Here is an 18,977-nt window from a genome sequence, read left to right as displayed (position 1 = left end):
TGTCCTACAGCCCTCAACTCCACTGCATATACAAGAAGCACTGCAGCGCCGCCAACTGCAACAAAAGAGATGTTGTGAAAAACAGCTGCCCCGCTTTCCTCTTTGCAGAAGAGGGAGGGAGTGTGCATGTGGATAAAAAACACATGGAAACCAGCCACAGTGGTCAGAGTCAGAGATGAGCTCTGATCATATGATGTTCTCACATCATCAGGTGTCTCTAACCGGCGAAACAGAAGACATCTCCGGCCTGATAGATCAGTCAGGTACAATTGTCAGCAGGACCGTTCCCAAGATAGAGACAGCGACATAATGATCGGTACTGATGCAGAGGCTGGTCAAGTTGACGTAAGTGATTACATTCAATGAACCGTGATGAAAGACATTTCAAGCTTCTAATGCACAAGAGCTGGACATCCTGTCAGACTTCCTGTCTAATTTAAGTACTATGTTCGTTAAAACAGTGTGAGTTTCTTTGTGAGCATTCATAATGTTCAGTAGTATGTTAAGGGTTACTTTACTTTACTGATTAGTTTAATCAGGCTCAAAAAGGGGGATGTAGTATAAGCAGCTGATGGACTAACCTACCCCTGTAGTTGGTACAGCCCGAGTGAATATATGGGTGTGTGTGTTCCTTTAAGGAAGTGATGTACTTGTAAGTCTGAGGTAAACAGTTAAAGTGTTGAGTTTGTGAAATCCTGACCTGTGTGATCTTGATTAGAAACACAACAGACAATGCCAGTTCAATAGTTAATCTCTTAATTTAGTGGTGTGTTGTAATGGATAAACCATTAAAAGGCTTTGGATAAAACCCTCGGCTAAATAAACATGACTAAATATAAATACAATATAAATGTGTTTTTTTTTTTGTCTCGCAGATCCTCCCATATCAAGACTGAGTCAAGATCAAGAATGAGAAGAGATGTTTCCTGGCATCACTTCGTCAGATGGACATCTGTGAGGACATCGTGCCCTGGCACTGCCAGAGGTGGGTAGATTGACTTTTCTGTGTTCCAGCTTGTAGTTGATCTTCGAAGACTTTGAGGGAACTGTGTTGACAAATAAGTGTATGTGTCTGATCAGACGGTCCGAGCCAAAGAGACGCCTGAGTCGTTCAGAAGATTCTTCTAAACTATAAAACTTCACGAGCAAACACTAGTTACTAACCCTCACAAAGTATTCATCAAACATGAAATCATGATAGTGATTTGAGGTCAAAGATATAATATTTTATTTTTCTTCAAAAGGGCTCATGTACATAATTGAAGAAAATGATACCCAGATGCTTTTTTTTTGTAGATTTTAGGTTTATAATAGTAAAACAATTAAATCAAAACATTATGTACAAAATACAGTATGTCAGCTATATAATCTTTTCATTTAAAACTATGAGCATTTTTACAAAGAAAAATATGAGAAGAAAATATTGATTAGGAAAAAGGTTTGTCATTAAATGAAGCACTTCCTTGTTTACACCCCCAAAGGCACCTTTAACAAGAACCTTACATTGGTCCATGTTACCATTATGTTTACTGACAATGAAGTACTTTGCTTTATGCTTTATTCAGTGTTCATCCACATGAAAGCAGATGTTTTAACTGCTGCAGATTAGAGATACGTGTACAGTATTGAATGAATGTAAAGTAGCTGCCTTCTCAGTTCAGTGAGTCATTACACCTCAGCAGGTGATTCAGGAGTCAAAAGAGCCTTTACTACATCACCCCTACACAGATGAACACAAGTACTCATCACAGACTATAACGCCACCACATCTATGATGTGGGAATCATCATTGTTTGGCTCTGTTTTCATCTCCAAAGACTCCAAGCTGGGCGGCGTGTCATCCCGTGAGGGGTTTTTATGTGAAGGGCAGAAAGGCAAATATTTGGTCCAGGAGAAAGTCGAGAGACGGGCAGTTATTCCCCAGGGTAGCCCGTACACATCGACCACTTTCCAACGTGTTCTCAGACTCGTTTTGGTGAGCCCTGTTCCACGCGACAATGCCCCGTTCACGCTTTGTTCCTGTGAGAATATTAGACAGCTGATAACTCGCTTTTATTCATTTACAAAGTGTTTTGATTCAGTTTATTGCACACGTAAGCTGACAGGATTGAAGTGAACTCACCAGGGATCGTGTTATCAAAGAGAAATCCAAAGAATCCTCCAACAAACATACTGGTTGTGAGAAGAACTTGAAGCACCTGATCCAGTTCAACAACACCTGTAAGAAAATGATGAGATTGTGTTTGAAGCTTTTATTTAGTTTCTCTTGAGCGGATTATAGATCATACCTGTTACTATGGCTGTGGGATTTTTCAGTACCCAGTTGGGAATGACGAGCCCAGAGAACATGGAGAATCCGAAGATGAAGATGTTGCGTGAAGAGTTCATGTCAGCATACTATTAATAGAGAAAGCAGGGGTCATATGAAGACATGTTAGGGGAGTGAGCTCACATTGCTTGTGTTTTTGTGCATTTATTTTGCACCGATCAAATGTACCTGTAGGTTTGAAACTCCTGCTGCAGTGATGACCCCAAACATGACCAGAAACATCCCTCCAATCACAGGAGACGGTATTGTGGTGAATATGGCTCCAATTTTCCCAAACACTCCCATAATGATCATTATAAACCCACTGGCCACAATCACCATGCGACTGCCGACCTGCAGAGCAGAACGTTTTCTCTCAGTTCATGTCATTTAATTTAACATATACAGCAATCTTTCTGAGCCACATTTAAAAAAAAAATGCCATTTTAAATCTTTATAATATTGCTTCTTTAATTAGGGGTCAAGCCCCGAAGGGGCGAAAGATCCCTATTGTTTTCATTAGTTTTCTTTTCTTCTTCTTCCGCTCTTGAGTCTATGACATCCCATAGAACCGCTTGTGGGAAAGTTATGAGATAGAGGACAGTCTCATGTGTCACTACAGCAAAATCGCCGTCTCTAGCGCCACTAACTGCCCAAACTTGCACTCACGTTTATGTAAATAAAGTTTTAACTGTGAGTCCTAGAAACTAAATAATTTTGTCCACTTATTCCATGGCTCACGACGATTCGATTGCACCCTATGACGTCATTTTCCATCATTAATTGTTTTTTTTAGTTTCAAACTCATCCTAGGCCGTGTGTCCGATTTGCACAAAACTTGGCCTGAATCATCTACAGGCACGCAGGACAAAAATATATTCACAGAATTTAGATAAACCATACCGTTTTCCAATGGCGCTTTCACAAATTCGCAGAAGAACGTGCAAAATTGAACTTGAGGCTGTATCTCTCTGCCACGCTTTAAGGGATTTAGACGAAACTTGGTATGTGTCATCACCATGAGGCTCTGAGGTTACCCGCACCGTTTTGTTGCATTGCCCCCTACTGGCCATGAGATATGAAAAAAGCGAATTTTGGCTTATAACTTCAGAACAGTTTGTCATAAAATCATCAAATTAGGTTCAGTAGGGCATAGCGAGTCCAACGATATGAAAAATCCCTATGTCGGCCATTTTGGATGTCGGCCATTTTTTATTTTGACATAAAATGCTGTATTTTATGAAAGTCTTGGTGTATCGTTACGAAACTCGGTATGTGTCTTTGGCACAATGCTCAGTAGGGACTCAACGTTTCGGGACAGCACCACCTTTTGGTAAAAACTTATAATGCTATTTCATAAAAATGCTAACAGCTATTGAGTCCTTTTGCCTACTGTCTTGAGACTGGTCTTGATAGAATCCGTTGTTCATACCGAGAACAATGAAACCAGTTATGTCATGAACGAGCAAACTTCCTGACCACCATTTTTAAATGTTTTGAAAACCTACTTTTTCAAACTCCTCCTAGACTGTTTGTCCAATTTGCAAGAAAATTGGCCTGCATCATCTAGAGGCAGTCACGACAAAATTTTATTCACAGAATTTTGATAAACCATACTGTTTTAGAATGGCACTTCAACTAATTTGATGAAGAAACCGCAAAATTAAACTTGAGCCTCTATCTCCGCAATGCCTTGAGGGATTGAGAAGAAACTTGGTACGTGTCATCACCATGAGGCCCTGAGGTTACCTGCAGTGTTTTGGCACACTGCCCCCTACTGGTCAGGAGATAGAAAAATGGCTATTTTGGCTTATAACTCTTGAATGCTTTCAATAACCATCATGCCCAGATTCTACCTCAGCAGTTTCAGAACAGCGCCACATACTGGGCAAAAGTGAAGTAGCAATTGTTTATATAAAAAAAGTTTTATATGATTGAAAGCTTTCTTTTTCTGACTCCTCATACACTGTTCATCGGACCAAAAACATGTCACAAAGCTCCTTTTGCTGCTTTTGGTGCCGATAAATGGCTTGACCCCGGTATTGCGGCTTGCTGCTATATTTCTGTTTACATCAGAAGTAATGGGATAATACAGTAGTAATCTTATGCAATCATTGTGAAACTGGAAAATACTGGATATTAGTAAGTGGATATATTTATTATGCAAGCTTGTACCTTGGTGATTCCCAACGCTCCCACATTCTCGCTGTAGGAGGTGGTTCCATTGCCGGTGCCCCAAGCACCTGCCAGCAGACAGCCAATGCCTTCAATGCCAATGCCCCTGTTGATGGCATGTCTGGGTGGTGGAGGGGCACCTGATAGCCGGGCACAGGCATGATAATCACCCACTGACTCAATCATCGAGGATAGGACCCCTGCCAAGATCCCGAAAACCCCTCCCAGGCTCACAGATGGCACACCCCATTGACCTGGAAATGAAATAAAAAAACACTTTTGTTATTAAAACACAGTTTAAATAATCTCTTCAGCATTAAATAGTCAATCATGTTTGTTTATGTTAATAAAAATGATTGAAATAGGGATATATATGTTGTTTATTCTGAGGAAATATACTGTATGTATATTGAAATATTAACAAAACCCCTTTTAACTTGGTTTAATAGGTGTCTTATGAGTATGTCGGACATGTTGATGAATAAACATCCTCACTTGTAAAGTCTGAGAAATGTGCCATATAAAAATTAAAACTACCATCAGACATGCAATATGCATCCTATCTGCTTAAATTATTGGCCCACATACATTATATTCAACATTCAAACACAATAACAGCCGGCTTCGATTGAATCCATTACATTTAAAATAAATGCAAAGACATAATTGTTGAAGTGTTACATTATATATTATCCTTTACAAACAGTATGTGCTGTGGTGGCTCTTCCCCTAAGATCTTACATTATGTTTTATGATCATCGCTAGATCATATTTGGCCTCAAATCTGTGACAGCTGGTTAGACTTCGGTCGATTGCGATCGTAGTTTGTGCGATTCTTTAGTGAAAAGTAACTAAACACTAAACAGCTGCGATTCAATTGGGTCTCAATAGAACTGATGCCTGAGTTTATACTGATCCACTGATCCTGACAGAAATTTAAAGAAGCCCAAATCCCCAATAATATTTTGACACTGGGCGTTTCAGGCCAATGAGCAGCACTTTTGGATAGGCCCGTCTCTAGCTCTAGGATGTAAGGTGGGCCGTAGGACTCACTGGGGTGGGACAGACAGTTGGGGAGGTGGTTGGTGGGTCGTTGCCAGAGTGAGCCAACCTCATGATGGGTTAGGGTGGGTTAGGCCCATCCAGGCCCCACTGTGGAGCCGGGCCTGCTTGGGTCATTTTCAGCTGAAATTGAGTGTAGTGCCCATTGACAGCAGACCTTTCCTGGGGTGCCAAAAGAACCTGCAAGTTCCGCGGCAGAGTGTTTGTTTGTAAACATCTATATGGCTTGGGCCAATTTTATGCTCCTAAGTCTCCTTTATCTGATCACTTAGAAAAACAAGCCACACAATTTTAATTATCCTGTCTTTAGCTCACATGTTTTGGGAAGTTATGTGTCGAAGTTTAATATTTAGGGTTGAAATCTAAGAATGATCAGTTGTAATAGAGATGTTTTATTTAGCAACACCACTGATAAATTATGTTTCTTGTAATCATACAATATGAAGCATGTAAAATATCTGAATATAACATGCAAATGTATGTTAATTGTGCTGGTTGAAATACCTGGGTAGGGAAATCTGAACCAAGGCGCTCTTCCCGTAACATCACCTTTAACATCAGTCCGAGCGAGATAACCGTACTGGTCAGGATCTGACGGCAGGACGTTGTAGGTGGTCAAAATGTAACAAATTAACCATGACAGAGTGATTCCCAGCAGGACCTGAAGAATCACACCAGATCACAACATTTAAGAAGACTGAAGCCACCAAAGCATAAACATTCCAGAAACAGGTACAATAATTCAATGACTTACAGGAAGAATCTGAAAGATGTAAATCCTGCAGGTGTGGAACTTCTCTGCTCTGCTGTATGAGGGGAAGGGGATGGCGATGTGACGGAGATACTGCGAGAATATCACTATTAAACATGCTGTCCTGTGAAGGATGGAGAAATAAACCTAACATGAATATTTAAGGGTTAGTTCACTCACACATGAACATTCAGTCATCATTTATTCACCCTCATTTTGTTCAAAACCTTTTTTACTTTCTGTCTTCTGTGGAACATGGTGAGTTGTGCGTGGATGCCGCAGAGAATAACATGAAGCCTCCACACGCGCTACATCTCCATGGCAACACGCTCAACAAGTCACGTGATAAGATGCGTGGATTGACGTTCTCAGACACGGAGGCAACTGAGATTCGTCCTCCACCACCTGGATTGAGGCGAGTCACTACACCACCACGAAGACTTAAAAAGCACATTGGAGATTGGGCGTTACAAATTGGGAGAAAAATCACAACTTAAACTAGTCAATCTACTCTTTTTAACTACAATTGTATATGTTTGTATGTTTACTGCAGATATTGGATTATATTATTTAATTCTGCAATTACAAGTTCTGATTGCAGAATGTAATAATATCCCCTTATAGTTATATACTATATGTAATTAGGGTGACATTCACAAAATTATCCATAGTTTTACTACAGTCGTGATTACTAATTAAGCGTTTTGTGACTCTACAGTGATACTCACTGGAAAATGTATCTCGTTACTGGAAAAGCGTCACTATTGTATAAATAACTGAACTGAAAGATGAAGTTAGGGTTAGTAGCGTCACTACTTTTAGTGCGTTATTTTCTAACATCTCCATTTGTGTTCCATGGCAGAAATAAAGCCATATGGGTTTGGAACAACATAAGTGTGGTAAATAATGACATATTTTTCCTTTGTGAGAAAACATTCCTTTTAAGCATGAATATATAGGGGCATGTGTTACGCCAGTACTGTTGTGAGAAGCACCCACATTGCGGAGATGCCCCAGTGGTCTCCTGCGTTCATGCCAGCAGAGTCAAACAGCGACAGACCAATGAGTGAAATGGTTGGTGCGATGGTCAAAGGGCCAATGAAGCGCATGAAGAGGCCAATGAGACCCGAGAATCCCACCATCACTTGAAACAGGGAGCCCACCATGATGGACCCTTGAAGCTGTTCAGAGATGGCAACAGAATCAGACTTTCAGTTCTTTCACCTGGGAAGCTTCTAGTTATCTTTACTTCTATCTGTCCATCCAAATATACATACTGTCCTCCTAACATCATAACAGTACTGAAATACTGTGATACGCACCACCTGCATGCGGCTCTGCCAAACGTGGATGAACTCGGGTGAAGAAGTGTTGACCAGGCTGCTGTTCTGTGTCCAGGCCGGACAGGTCCATTCAGGCATTGACAGTAAAGCCATGGAGGGTACCAGAAAAGTAAATGTGCCACCCTGGATAATGGGTAACCTACAGTAGGACAAGAACCTTGTGATCGACAGTCTCCACTCACAGAGAGACATTAAAACATGATTTTTATGCCTGTGACAGAACTCAGATGTGAGTTTTCAACCATTTTCTTTTCAGTTCCTTCATTCAAACTATATACTGTATGTTCAAACTGTTGTTTACACAGTGCGCAAAATAGTCTCATTATGGAGTCTGTGTATCTCAGCGAGTATTGACGCTGACTATCGCACCTGGAGTCGTGAGTTTGAATCCAGGACATACTGAGTGACTCCAGTCAGGTCTCCTTAGCAACCAGATTTGGCCTGGTTGCTAGGGAGAGTAGCATCACATGGGGTGACCTCCTCGTGGTCACTATAATGTGGTTCTCGCTCTCGGTGGGGAGTGTGGTGTGTTGTGTGTGGATGCCGCGGAGAATAGCGTGGAGCCTCCATACGTGCTACGTCTCCATGGTAACACGCTCAACAAGTCACGTGATAAGTTGCGTGGATTGATGGTCTCAGACGCGGAGGCAACTGAGATTCGTCCTCCGCCACCCGGATTGATTTTCAACTTCTGCATGAATTAATCTGACCGAAGACCCACAAAAGTCTTCTGCTATACATCAATGATAGTCGAGTTTCAGATTCATCATGTTTGATCAGAAGTATGATCTCCTCTCTAATACTGTTAAGGATCATTAGATCTCTATTGTTAGTAAAGCAGGATGCCTTTTAGCTGTTATTCAGGTCAACCAGCAGAAGAACAAAACAGCATTTCATCCCAAATCATCCAGAATCTTAATAGACATTATTCACATGTGGTAAACATTGCCACATTATTTCCTTCATTTCCAGGTCAACATACTCTTGGATTGAATGTTTTCCTGGGAGATGCGTCATGCTTGCACATAAGCAACTGACTCTTTATCATTCTAGGAGAAGAACATGAAGTCCTGATTAAACTTCTTAAAATAGTGTCACTTTAATGTGTCTCTAAAGTCTCTAAAATCAAAGTATCAGAGATCTACATTGAGATCTATAGATATTCAAACATGTTTCTCAAGTGTCATTTTGGCCAACACCTTCTTCTAAATGAATAAATGCAAACGGGATCATTAATACATTCCAGAACATCAAGGTAAGCTAATCAACGAACAAGGCACACATTCATTCGAAGAGTGTTTAAGACTTCAGCAGTCGTTTGACAAACATGAAGGAGAGTTTGATATTAATGAACACCTTTGGTTAATAATTGACAAAGAAATTCCCTCATGTTTCAGAAATGATGACACAAAAGCAACTCATAATGATTATCTGAACCTTGAAACATTTGCACTTGTTTTAGATACACCTCATTCCAATGACTCTTCACACATCGTTACTCTACATAACTTCCCCCTCTGTGTAAAACTTCAGTCTTGGATGTTTGTCATGGTTTCAGTATTCTGACGTCAAAATCTGTTCCTTGTGAATAAGATGCTTTTGCCCAGATTGATTATGTAAGGAAGTGTACCTCACGCCAAACGTGACCTGCAGTAAAGTGCACAACCCCGACACGAAGAAGATCGTGTTGATGAGATGACTTTGAGTGAGTCCATCGTGCTGTAGACACAAACCCTGAGACAGGATCAGAGGAATGGCGATAATGCCACCAAACGCTGTGAGAAAGTGCTGTCGAAGAGAAGAGAATACAGTGATCCATGATCCATTTGGCATGTCAATCATTTGCACACTTACTTACTTGAATCCCCAAAATGATGCAAAGGTACCATGGTGGAATATCTGTGACACAATATGCTAGTTTGTCACCATCTCCCTCCTCTGAACAATCATTGTTTCCATTTTTATTCTCTGGCAACTCACAGAAGCGGTCCGGACCGTCACACTAAAGTCAAATAAAAAGTGAACACAGTGAAGAAATCAGAAACTTGAAATCTCAATCAACAACCATTTTACAGGGCACATGCACATATCATTTAATTTCACCTTCATTCAATTGGCTTTGGATGCTTAAACAGACACTATCAACATTTGCACAGAGGTCAAAGAAATTAGGGTTTTAAAAAGACTACTAAGTTAAATCTACTAAGAATCTAATTATTTCTGCTTATGAAGAGAAAATTGGAGGTGCATTCCAATCACTAAAGCATGAAGCATGACCACCATAACAAAACAGAAAAGTTCACTTCATTAACTGTGATACAAATCTGTGTTAACAACACACACACCATAGACTTTTACAACTGTGTTTCTCCAGATCTTATAACCACTGACAGCAGTCTGAAATAGGGGTTTCACAATAAAAACAAGACCTTTTACACATCTATAATCATATATTTTAATGTCGCCATATATATTTGCTGATAAAGAGAAATGATCACACACAGATGTTTTACGGCTCTTATAACCTCAGATTAACATTTGATTGACGTACTGAAACAAGACCTGTAATCATATAATACATGTAACCATGAATCATTTTTAAACTTCTTGTAAGATTCATTATTAAAACAAAATAGTTGTGAGTAAATCTAGTTTACTGGTCTGTCCATTAATGGATATTACTCACAGTAAATGCGTAGTTGTCCAGTCCATTTCTCGTCTTCTCTGGAGCCATGACTGTGTGTGTGTGTGCTGTATTCAAGAAGAGAACATGTACAATCCTCAATGATAATCCTAGAGAGTTAGAGTGAAAGAGTGAGAGAGAGAGAGAGAGAGAGAGAGAGAGAGAGGGAGAGAGAGTCCGACACACCTCCAGATAATTACCATCACTGTGCCTTTACACACAGGACAGGACACCCAGAGAGTGATCCTATGCACTATTTAGCAGAAAAATATCAACTAAATTCATCCATCAGTTCAGATTGGCCAAACTGAAACAGACAGACAGAATAACGCAGGAAGAATTCATTCATGATTGGCAGCACAAAGTCACACAAGTACATAAATTAAACTACTTCCACAGAATCAAGACTGATTATAAATTGACACCATATTTTATCCATATTAAAGACTATCGACAAAGAAAGCTACTGTCAAAGTATCGTCTGAGTGAGCACAGTCTGTCTGTAGAGACGGGTCGACACGGACAGAACCGGAGACCCAGAGAGGACAGACTGTGTTCACCCTGCACTGAAGGAGTCTGTAGAGACGGGTCGACACAGACAGAACCGGAGACCCAGAGAGGACAGACTCTGTTCATGCTGCACTGAAGGAGTCTGTAGAGACGGGTCGACACAGACAGAACCGGAGACCCAGAGAGGACAGACTGTGTTCACGCTGCACTGAAGGAGTCTGTAGAGACGGGTCGACACAGACAGAACCGGAGACCCAGAGAGGACAGACTGTGTTCATGCTGCACTGAAGGAGTCTGTAGAGACGGGTCGACACAGACAGAACCGGAGACCCAGAGAGGACAGACTGTGTTCATGCTGCACTGAAGGAGTCTGTAGAGACGGGTCGACACAGACAGAACCGGAGACCCAGAGAGGACAGACTGTGTTCACACTGCACTGAAGGAGTCTGTAGAGACGGGTCGACACAGACAGAACCGGAGACCCAGAGAGGACAGACTGTGTTCATGCTGCACTGAAGGAGACGAGACGGGTCGACACAGACAGAACCAGAGACCCAGAGAGGACAGACTGTGTTCATGCTGCACTGAAGGAGTCTGTAGAGACGGGTCGACACAGACAGAACCGGAGACCCAGAGAGGACAGACTGTGTTCACCCTGCACTGAAGGAGTCTGTAGAGACGGGTCGACACAGACAGAACCGGAGACCCAGAGAGGACAGACTCTGTTCATGCTGCACTGAAGGAGTCTGTAGAGACGGGTCGACACAGACAGAACCGGAGACCCAGAGAGAACAGACTGTGTTCACGCTGCACTGAAGGAGTCTGAAGAGACGGGTCGACACAGACAGAACCGGAGACCCAGAGAGGACAGACTGTGTTCATGCTGCACTGAAGGAGTCGAGACGGGTCGACACAGACAGAACCGGAGACCCAGAGAGGACAGACTGTGTTCATGCTGCACTGAAGGAGTCTGTAGAGACGGGTCGACACAGACAGAACCGGAGACCCAGAGAGGACAGACTCTGTTCATGCTGCACTGAAGGAGTCTGTAGAGACGGGTCGACACAGACAGAACCGGAGACCCAGAGAGGACAGACTGTGTTCACACTGCACTGAAGGAGTCTGTAGAGACGGGTCGACACAGACAGAACCGGAAACCCAGAGAGGACAGACTGTGATCACACTGTACTGAAGGAGTCCGTAGTGACGGGTCGACACAGACAGAACCAGAGACCCAGAGAGGACAGACTGTGTTCACGCCACACTGAAGGAGTCTGCAGAGACGGGTCGACACAGACAGAACCAGAGACCTGGAGAGGGCAGACCGTGTTCAGGTCTTATTTAAGGGCAGTATGAAAAGAAAGGACATGTAAGAGGACAAGAGGGGCAGAGACACAAGACTGATTTTGGGCTGCAGCCGTTGATTGTGTATACCAGTACTTCTCAAAGTCCGGACTCCGGTCCGGATCCGGACCCGGAGGGAATTCAATCCGGACCGGCCTGCTTTTCGTATTTCAAGAGCACTAATTGTGTGTAATGGATTAAAAGTGTGGATTTCTACTTTGATAAACGCATGTTAAAATCATTTGTAAAATCACATGTCTTTTATGAGATGGTCCGAAATTAAAGCGAAGGCGAGATATTTAAAGTTTTCCTCCGTGATTTAGTTGCCATGACATCCAGTGAGCGTTGATTTTTGACGTAATCGGGCGCGACGCGACACTTCAAGTTCACCGCAGTAAGCGTTTGAATGGGTGTGGAGGATGGCATCGTCCAAGAAAAGAAAAGTTGACGGAGAAAACAGAATTTTTAAAGATGATTGGACCGAGAGGTATGCGTTCATTTTGCCCCAATCCAGCACGAAGCCATTCTGTTTAATTTGTAATGAGACCGTTGGAGTTGTGAAGAGTGGAAATGTCAAACGACATTACTGAAACAAAACACAAACATTTTGAACAGCAATATCCACAAAATACAGAGGTAAGGACAGCAAAACTACGACAGCTAAAGTCATCATATGAATCAACAAATAAGTTGCTTGTGAGAGCTGTGACACAGCAAGAGAGAGCTACAGAAGCATCTTTCCGAGTGGCCTGGGTACTTGGCAAAAACAAGAAGCCGTTCTCTGATGCAGAGATAGTTAAGGAGTGTTTAGTGGAGATAGCAGATGCTTTGTTTGAGGGAAAGGAGAGACAGGAGATGTCAGATAAATTAAAGAAAATCCCACTGTCCAATGACACTTCAACCAGGAGGACAGAGATACTTGCCCATGACTTAATTAATCAGTTAACTGATGATATCAAAGATGCACCCTGCCTTTCACTTGCGGTGGATGAGTCAACAGACTGCACAGACCAAGCCCAGCTATGTGTGTTTGTCAGATACTTCAGCAAGGCAAAGGGGACATTCTGTGAAGACTTACTGGGCCTTACTCCACTCTGTCACACTAGAGGAGAGGACATCTATGAAGCTATCATGCAGATGCTTAATGAACGGGAATTGATGTCAAGAATATTGTGTCCATCACTACTGATGGTGCTCCAGCCATGATAGGGAAGGAGAAGGGAGCTGTTCAACGTCTGAAAGAGCACTCCGACCTGCTGACATACCACTGTATTATACACCAGTCCGTGCTGTGTGCTAGCCTTGGAAAAGAATATTCAGACGTCATGGAAACTATTATGAAGCTTGTGAACTACCTGAGAGCATCCTCTGCCCTTCAGCACCGTCTTCTGCGGGCATTCCTGACTGAGGTGAGAATTATTTTGACTTTTTCTACTGTGTTTTTGTGTGTGTGGTTCAATAGGGGATTATTAAGTGATGATCACACACATACACACACATGCACACACACACACACACACACACACACACACACACACACACACACACACACACACACATTGCTTCAGAGCCAAAGCATTTAAATCTTTAACACTTTTTATCAATGGGAAACTAAGGCATAATTAATGCAGGAAATGCTGAATATGTCCCCACTGATTGATATTAAGTCAACCCTTATTTCACAAATGTTTTTTTATTTATAGAATAATTTTTAATTGTGAATAAAATGTAGGAGATAATGTAATTATATGCATTTGGAAGTATTAAAGGTTGTCATCAAAATCTACATACAACAGACTTACAGAATTTACAAAGGTGTTTGTGTTCACAAAGATCATGTATTTTTCTTGTATTATTGATTAAAAAAATGTATTATTTTTCTTTTTTTTCTTTTATCAGGTAAATGCTGCTTATGACGACTAACTCCTCCATAACAATGTTAGGTGGCTGAGTAAGGGAAGAGTCTTGGAAAGGTTTTGGGCCATCAGGAAAGATTTGGAGATGTTTTTGTCCCAGCAGAAGAATGTCAATGCCAGGCATTACTTGGATTTTTTGAGGGATGATGACAGCATGGAGCTTGTGGCCTTTTTATTGGACATAACATCTCATCTAAATGAACTGAATCTGAAGCTCCAGGGCCAAGGCAACACAGTGTGTGATCTGATGGCAGCCGTACGCTCCTTTGAAAGGCGGCTGGAGATCACAGGGCCACATATCCACTTTCCAACTCTTCTCCAGCAGACTAATGGCAATCACCATCGTCACCATCTTTCCTTTTTGGAGAAGCTAGCTGAAAATTTCAGGATGCGCTTTGAGGGGTTCAATGTAGGCAGACAAGTGCTGCTCTGCATTCCATCTCCATTCCTGGTCAAGAATGTTGAGGAGTTTTCAAAAGAAACCAAGAGCATCTTCCCATGGGCAAGCATGGCATCTCTGCAGACTGAACTCATTGACTTACAGGAAAATGTGACTTTGCAGGAAGTGTACTGTGACACTGTTACATTTTGGACTAAAATGGTCACAGCTGAAAATTTCCCCAATCTGCAGAAAGTAGCCATCTGTGTTCTTACCATGTTTGGGTCGACTCTATCGGTGTGAGTCTGCATTCTCAGCAATGAATGCTGTAAAGAACTCATACCGCAGCAGCTTGACTAATGAACATTTAGGCCAGTGTCTCCGTCTGGCAACCACACCTTTTGTGCCACGGTTTCGGCAGCTGATGGGAGACAGACAGTGCCATTTCTCACATTAGACTGTTCAGTATTTTGCACCATGTTACTTTGGGCCTACCTCTTGTTGTGTTTTGTTAAGAATTTTTTTGGAAATTTTTCAAAAACACCTTATTTTTGAAATGAAATGAATGTTGATTTTTTTTATGCATGTTTATTAAAAATAAGTTTTGTAATAACCAATAGTTCCGGACCTTTGACATTGATGAAAATCAGATTTGGACCTTTGAATGTAGACTTTGAGAACCCCTGGTGTATACGATGTGAGCTATCAGCTGCTCATGTGAACTCAATTACAGCAACACTAACAGGCAGCTGACCAGAAACACGTGCTGCTGGAGGATTCAGGGCCATCAACACATACATGTGCACCAATGCATTTACATGCATATTAATGTTCATACAATGCACTTAGTGTGTTTCTCTCGGTCATTCTCTTTGTCTTTTTGTCTCTTTTTCTTTCTCTGCACATGTACTGCTTAAAGTATGTCATGGCAAAGCTCCTTTTATGTGTTTGAATAATTACAGGATTTGCATTGTAGTTCGGCGCTTCCTAAAGATCTTTTGTACTGGATATCCAATGCGATAAGATTGGCATTTACATTCATGGATTTCTCAGATGTATCTTATAGTGCTTAGTAAACATTTAAGCAGTATGAGTGTTGCCTTGTTAACATGTAACTAACTGCTCATCTGTATAACTTCTACATCTCCGCTGTCACACATTATCATATATCATTACAGCTGTTGGGGAAACACAATAAAAGCACACTCTGGTTATATATGTATTGATTAGGTAATCAGCTATATAACGAAGAAAGATTTTGATCGGGGCAAGAAGAAAGAAAGTTTTCATGTGCTTTATATTAATGCAATTTTTTACCATTTCTATCAGCCAAAATAATGTTTTGATATTTTTCTGTTTCATGCATTGTTTTATTTTTCAAAATTGTTCTTCAGTTTAAATTTTGCAGAAATGTAATCATGTTTTTTTTCTTTGCAGTAACAGTGGAAATGTTCAAAGCCTGTTAAAGTTATGAACTTGTTTAAAAACACTTTCCAAAATAACCCTAAATATTGACTGGATTGACCAGCCCTGTACTCCCTTATAATTTCTTTGTAATCTCACTGAATGTACTGCAGAGAATCGTGAAGTATATCATGTCACAATACCCTTCACCTAGTCTGGGACTCTAAACTAACAGACACACACATACAGTATAGGGTGTGTGTGTGTATGTATATGTATATATATATATATATATATATATATATATATATATATATATGTGTGGTCTGAGCTGTTGACACAACAGATCTCGTCACAGTTGTTGTTGGTGCGTCCTACGATGTGAATAGAAGGCGATCCTCTATGCACATGGCCAGCCACAGTTGTCGCATATAAACTGGCTAGATCTTCTTATTATTAAAGTATTGAGCTTTCGGCGTCTTCGTTTGCCTACTGCAACTGTGATCCGGCTGGGCTCAAAGTAGTGTATGGTAGTATGGCACTGTGCACACCATGATGTCCTATCTCTACCATCTCTTAAAGGTAATTTGGGTCCATGTTGCATAGTTTCAAATTTGCTTTGAGGCGTCCTTGTAACATTTGAGTTGTCCTCCTTGAGAGCGCATGCCGCTCTGGAGCTGGCCATCGAAAACCTGCTTCGGCAGGCGTGAATCTGCCATGCGTACAACATGTCCGGACCAGTGAAACTGAGCAGCGAGCAGGAAGGCCTCAATACCAGTGATACCACAGGTCTGGAGTACGTCAGTATTTGGGGCTTTATCCTGCCATTTGACATGTACAATATGAAGCAGACAACGCATATGGAACTGATCATGTTTGGTTATCTACCGATGAAAAATGGTCGAGGACTCAGATCCATACAACAGAGCTGTGACTATGACTGCCTTATATACTGCCACGTTTGTGTTCAGCTGGATCATCCCATATTCTCTTGGACAGTCGACCGAAGGCTACACTAGATTTTACGATGCAGACACTGACCAAGCATGCCATCATGAAATGAACGGACGATGTTTACGAATTTCTCTGGGCATCCAATATTACACAGAATAAGCCAGAACCCGTTGCAAGAAGTCAATGGCTTTTGTGAGGTCAGTAAAGATCATATAAAGATCAGTGTTTTTCCTGGCACTTCTCTTGAATCTGCCTAATGGTAAACACCATGTCCGCTGTACCACAGCCTGCACAAAATCCACACTGACTTTCCGGGATGACGTCGCTGTCATAAACGTGTTGTTGGAGCCGGTTCAGCGGGATATATGTCAACACTTTGCCTACAATGGAGAGCAACGAGATGCTGCGATGATTATCACAAGTTGGCCATAAATGATCCCAAGATGGGAAACATACCGCACTTAAGAGTGACTTGCGACTGCTCTGCTACTGTGCTGTCTTCACCAATGGCGTGACATGCTGAGTTGTAGCCAAAGACACCATGGCAGTCTTCGCCGGAGTATATACACACATACACACACTACCGGTCAAAAGTTTTGAAACACTTTTTTTTCTTCACATTTTAGAATAATAGTGAAGTCATCAAAACTATGGAATAACATAAGTGGAACTATGGGAATTATGATGTGACTGAACCAGGGCCATATAAAGACAGTGTGGTGCCCCTGGGCACTATACCTCAAAAGCCCCCCAATCAGACAAGACATAATCAAGGTGATTTCTCAAATGTAATTTCCTAACTTGTCCAACTACATACATGTAGGCATATGAGCAGTGAGCACTATATTCAAATGTCTCAATGTATTAATACTACCAGGGTTTCCCGCAGAAAATGTGTTAGTTAAGGTGGTGGTGGTGGTGGTGGGGGGTGGGGTGGGTATTAATGATGTATTAGTTTGTCAAGGTAATAACATTACATCTAATATTCCGTCAAAATGTCCGAAGCTTATTACAATCACTGCTTATGGCAGAGCTGACACCTAGCATCGCTACAGGCTATCCTCCTTGGTTTAGAAAAAAACAATTCAAGGGCCCTTCGGTAATTGCACTCTTTTACGAGTGGACCATTTATGCATATTTTCATGCAGGCTGTCAGACTGTTCCCCTGCAGTCTGTTCCGCAAGTCTGTCTTGATCTATACATGGAAAGTGAATGAAGTTTAGATTAGCGTCGAGTCGCTCTACTAAAATTCGCGCTGTGAACATAAAGCCCGCCTACTTTGATTTGATTGGTCATCTCAAATATTCTGACATTGACGAGCAGTGACAGACCAATGAGGTTCAGATGAACACACAGACACACACACACACACACACACACACACACACACACACGCTCGGCGCCGCTGCGGAAGAACGCGCTGATAACAAGACTGAAGCGAACACGAAGGCTTATCACATATTTAAAGATGGAAAGGGAGAAAACAGGACAGAGTAACACGGCGAATATCGCTCATATATATATTTTTTGACGACGTAGTTAAGGCGGCAGGCGTGTGTTGCTTAGGCGGCCGCCTTAGTTTCAAAGTGCTGCGGGAAACCCTGACTACCATTAAAACACATTTGATTTTTAATCAATGTAGAATGTGTAACTTAAAAATAAACAGATTTGTGTGTGTGTGTGTTTTGTTGGGTGACAGTTGTAGGTTACAGTTTGACAAGAGTTTAGAGTGTGACAAAAGCACTTTGTTGTGTTTTATTGCGAGTGTACACGAATATAAGTAAACACTTTGCAGTTTGAATGATGTCCTGTATGAACAAAATGACGGAGTATGTTTTTATGTTTGATCGCGCCCACGGCTCGCTCTCTCTCACGTCACACACACACACACACACACACACACACACACACAGTTCGATCGCGCCCACGGCCCTCTCTCTCTCTCACGTCACACACACACACACACACACACACACACACACACACACACACAGTTCGATCGCGCCCACGGCCTCTCTCTCTCTCTCTCTCTCTCACACGCACACTACACACACACACATCACACTTACACACACAGTTCGATCGCGCCCACGGCCCTCTCTCTCTCTCTCTCTACATCACGTCTCTACATCACACGCACACACACAC

The 18,977-nt window shown here is 41.8% G+C and overlaps 1 pseudogene; it reads right to left on the bottom strand.

Annotated features, from left to right (window-relative positions):
* Positions 1–1,216: 1,216 nt before the first annotated feature.
* Positions 1,217–10,417, bottom strand: LOC127661953 (solute carrier family 23 member 1-like; annotated as a pseudogene).
* Between the last annotated feature and the right edge of the window lie 8,560 nt (positions 10,418–18,977).

This window comes from Xyrauchen texanus, chromosome 21 (assembly GCF_025860055.1).
Source record: "Xyrauchen texanus isolate HMW12.3.18 chromosome 21, RBS_HiC_50CHRs, whole genome shotgun sequence".
In the NCBI taxonomy this organism is placed as follows: domain Eukaryota; kingdom Metazoa; phylum Chordata; class Actinopteri; order Cypriniformes; family Catostomidae; genus Xyrauchen; species Xyrauchen texanus.
The sequence above is the reverse complement of the archived record's forward strand: the minus strand, read 5'-3'. Positions and strand labels throughout refer to the sequence as shown.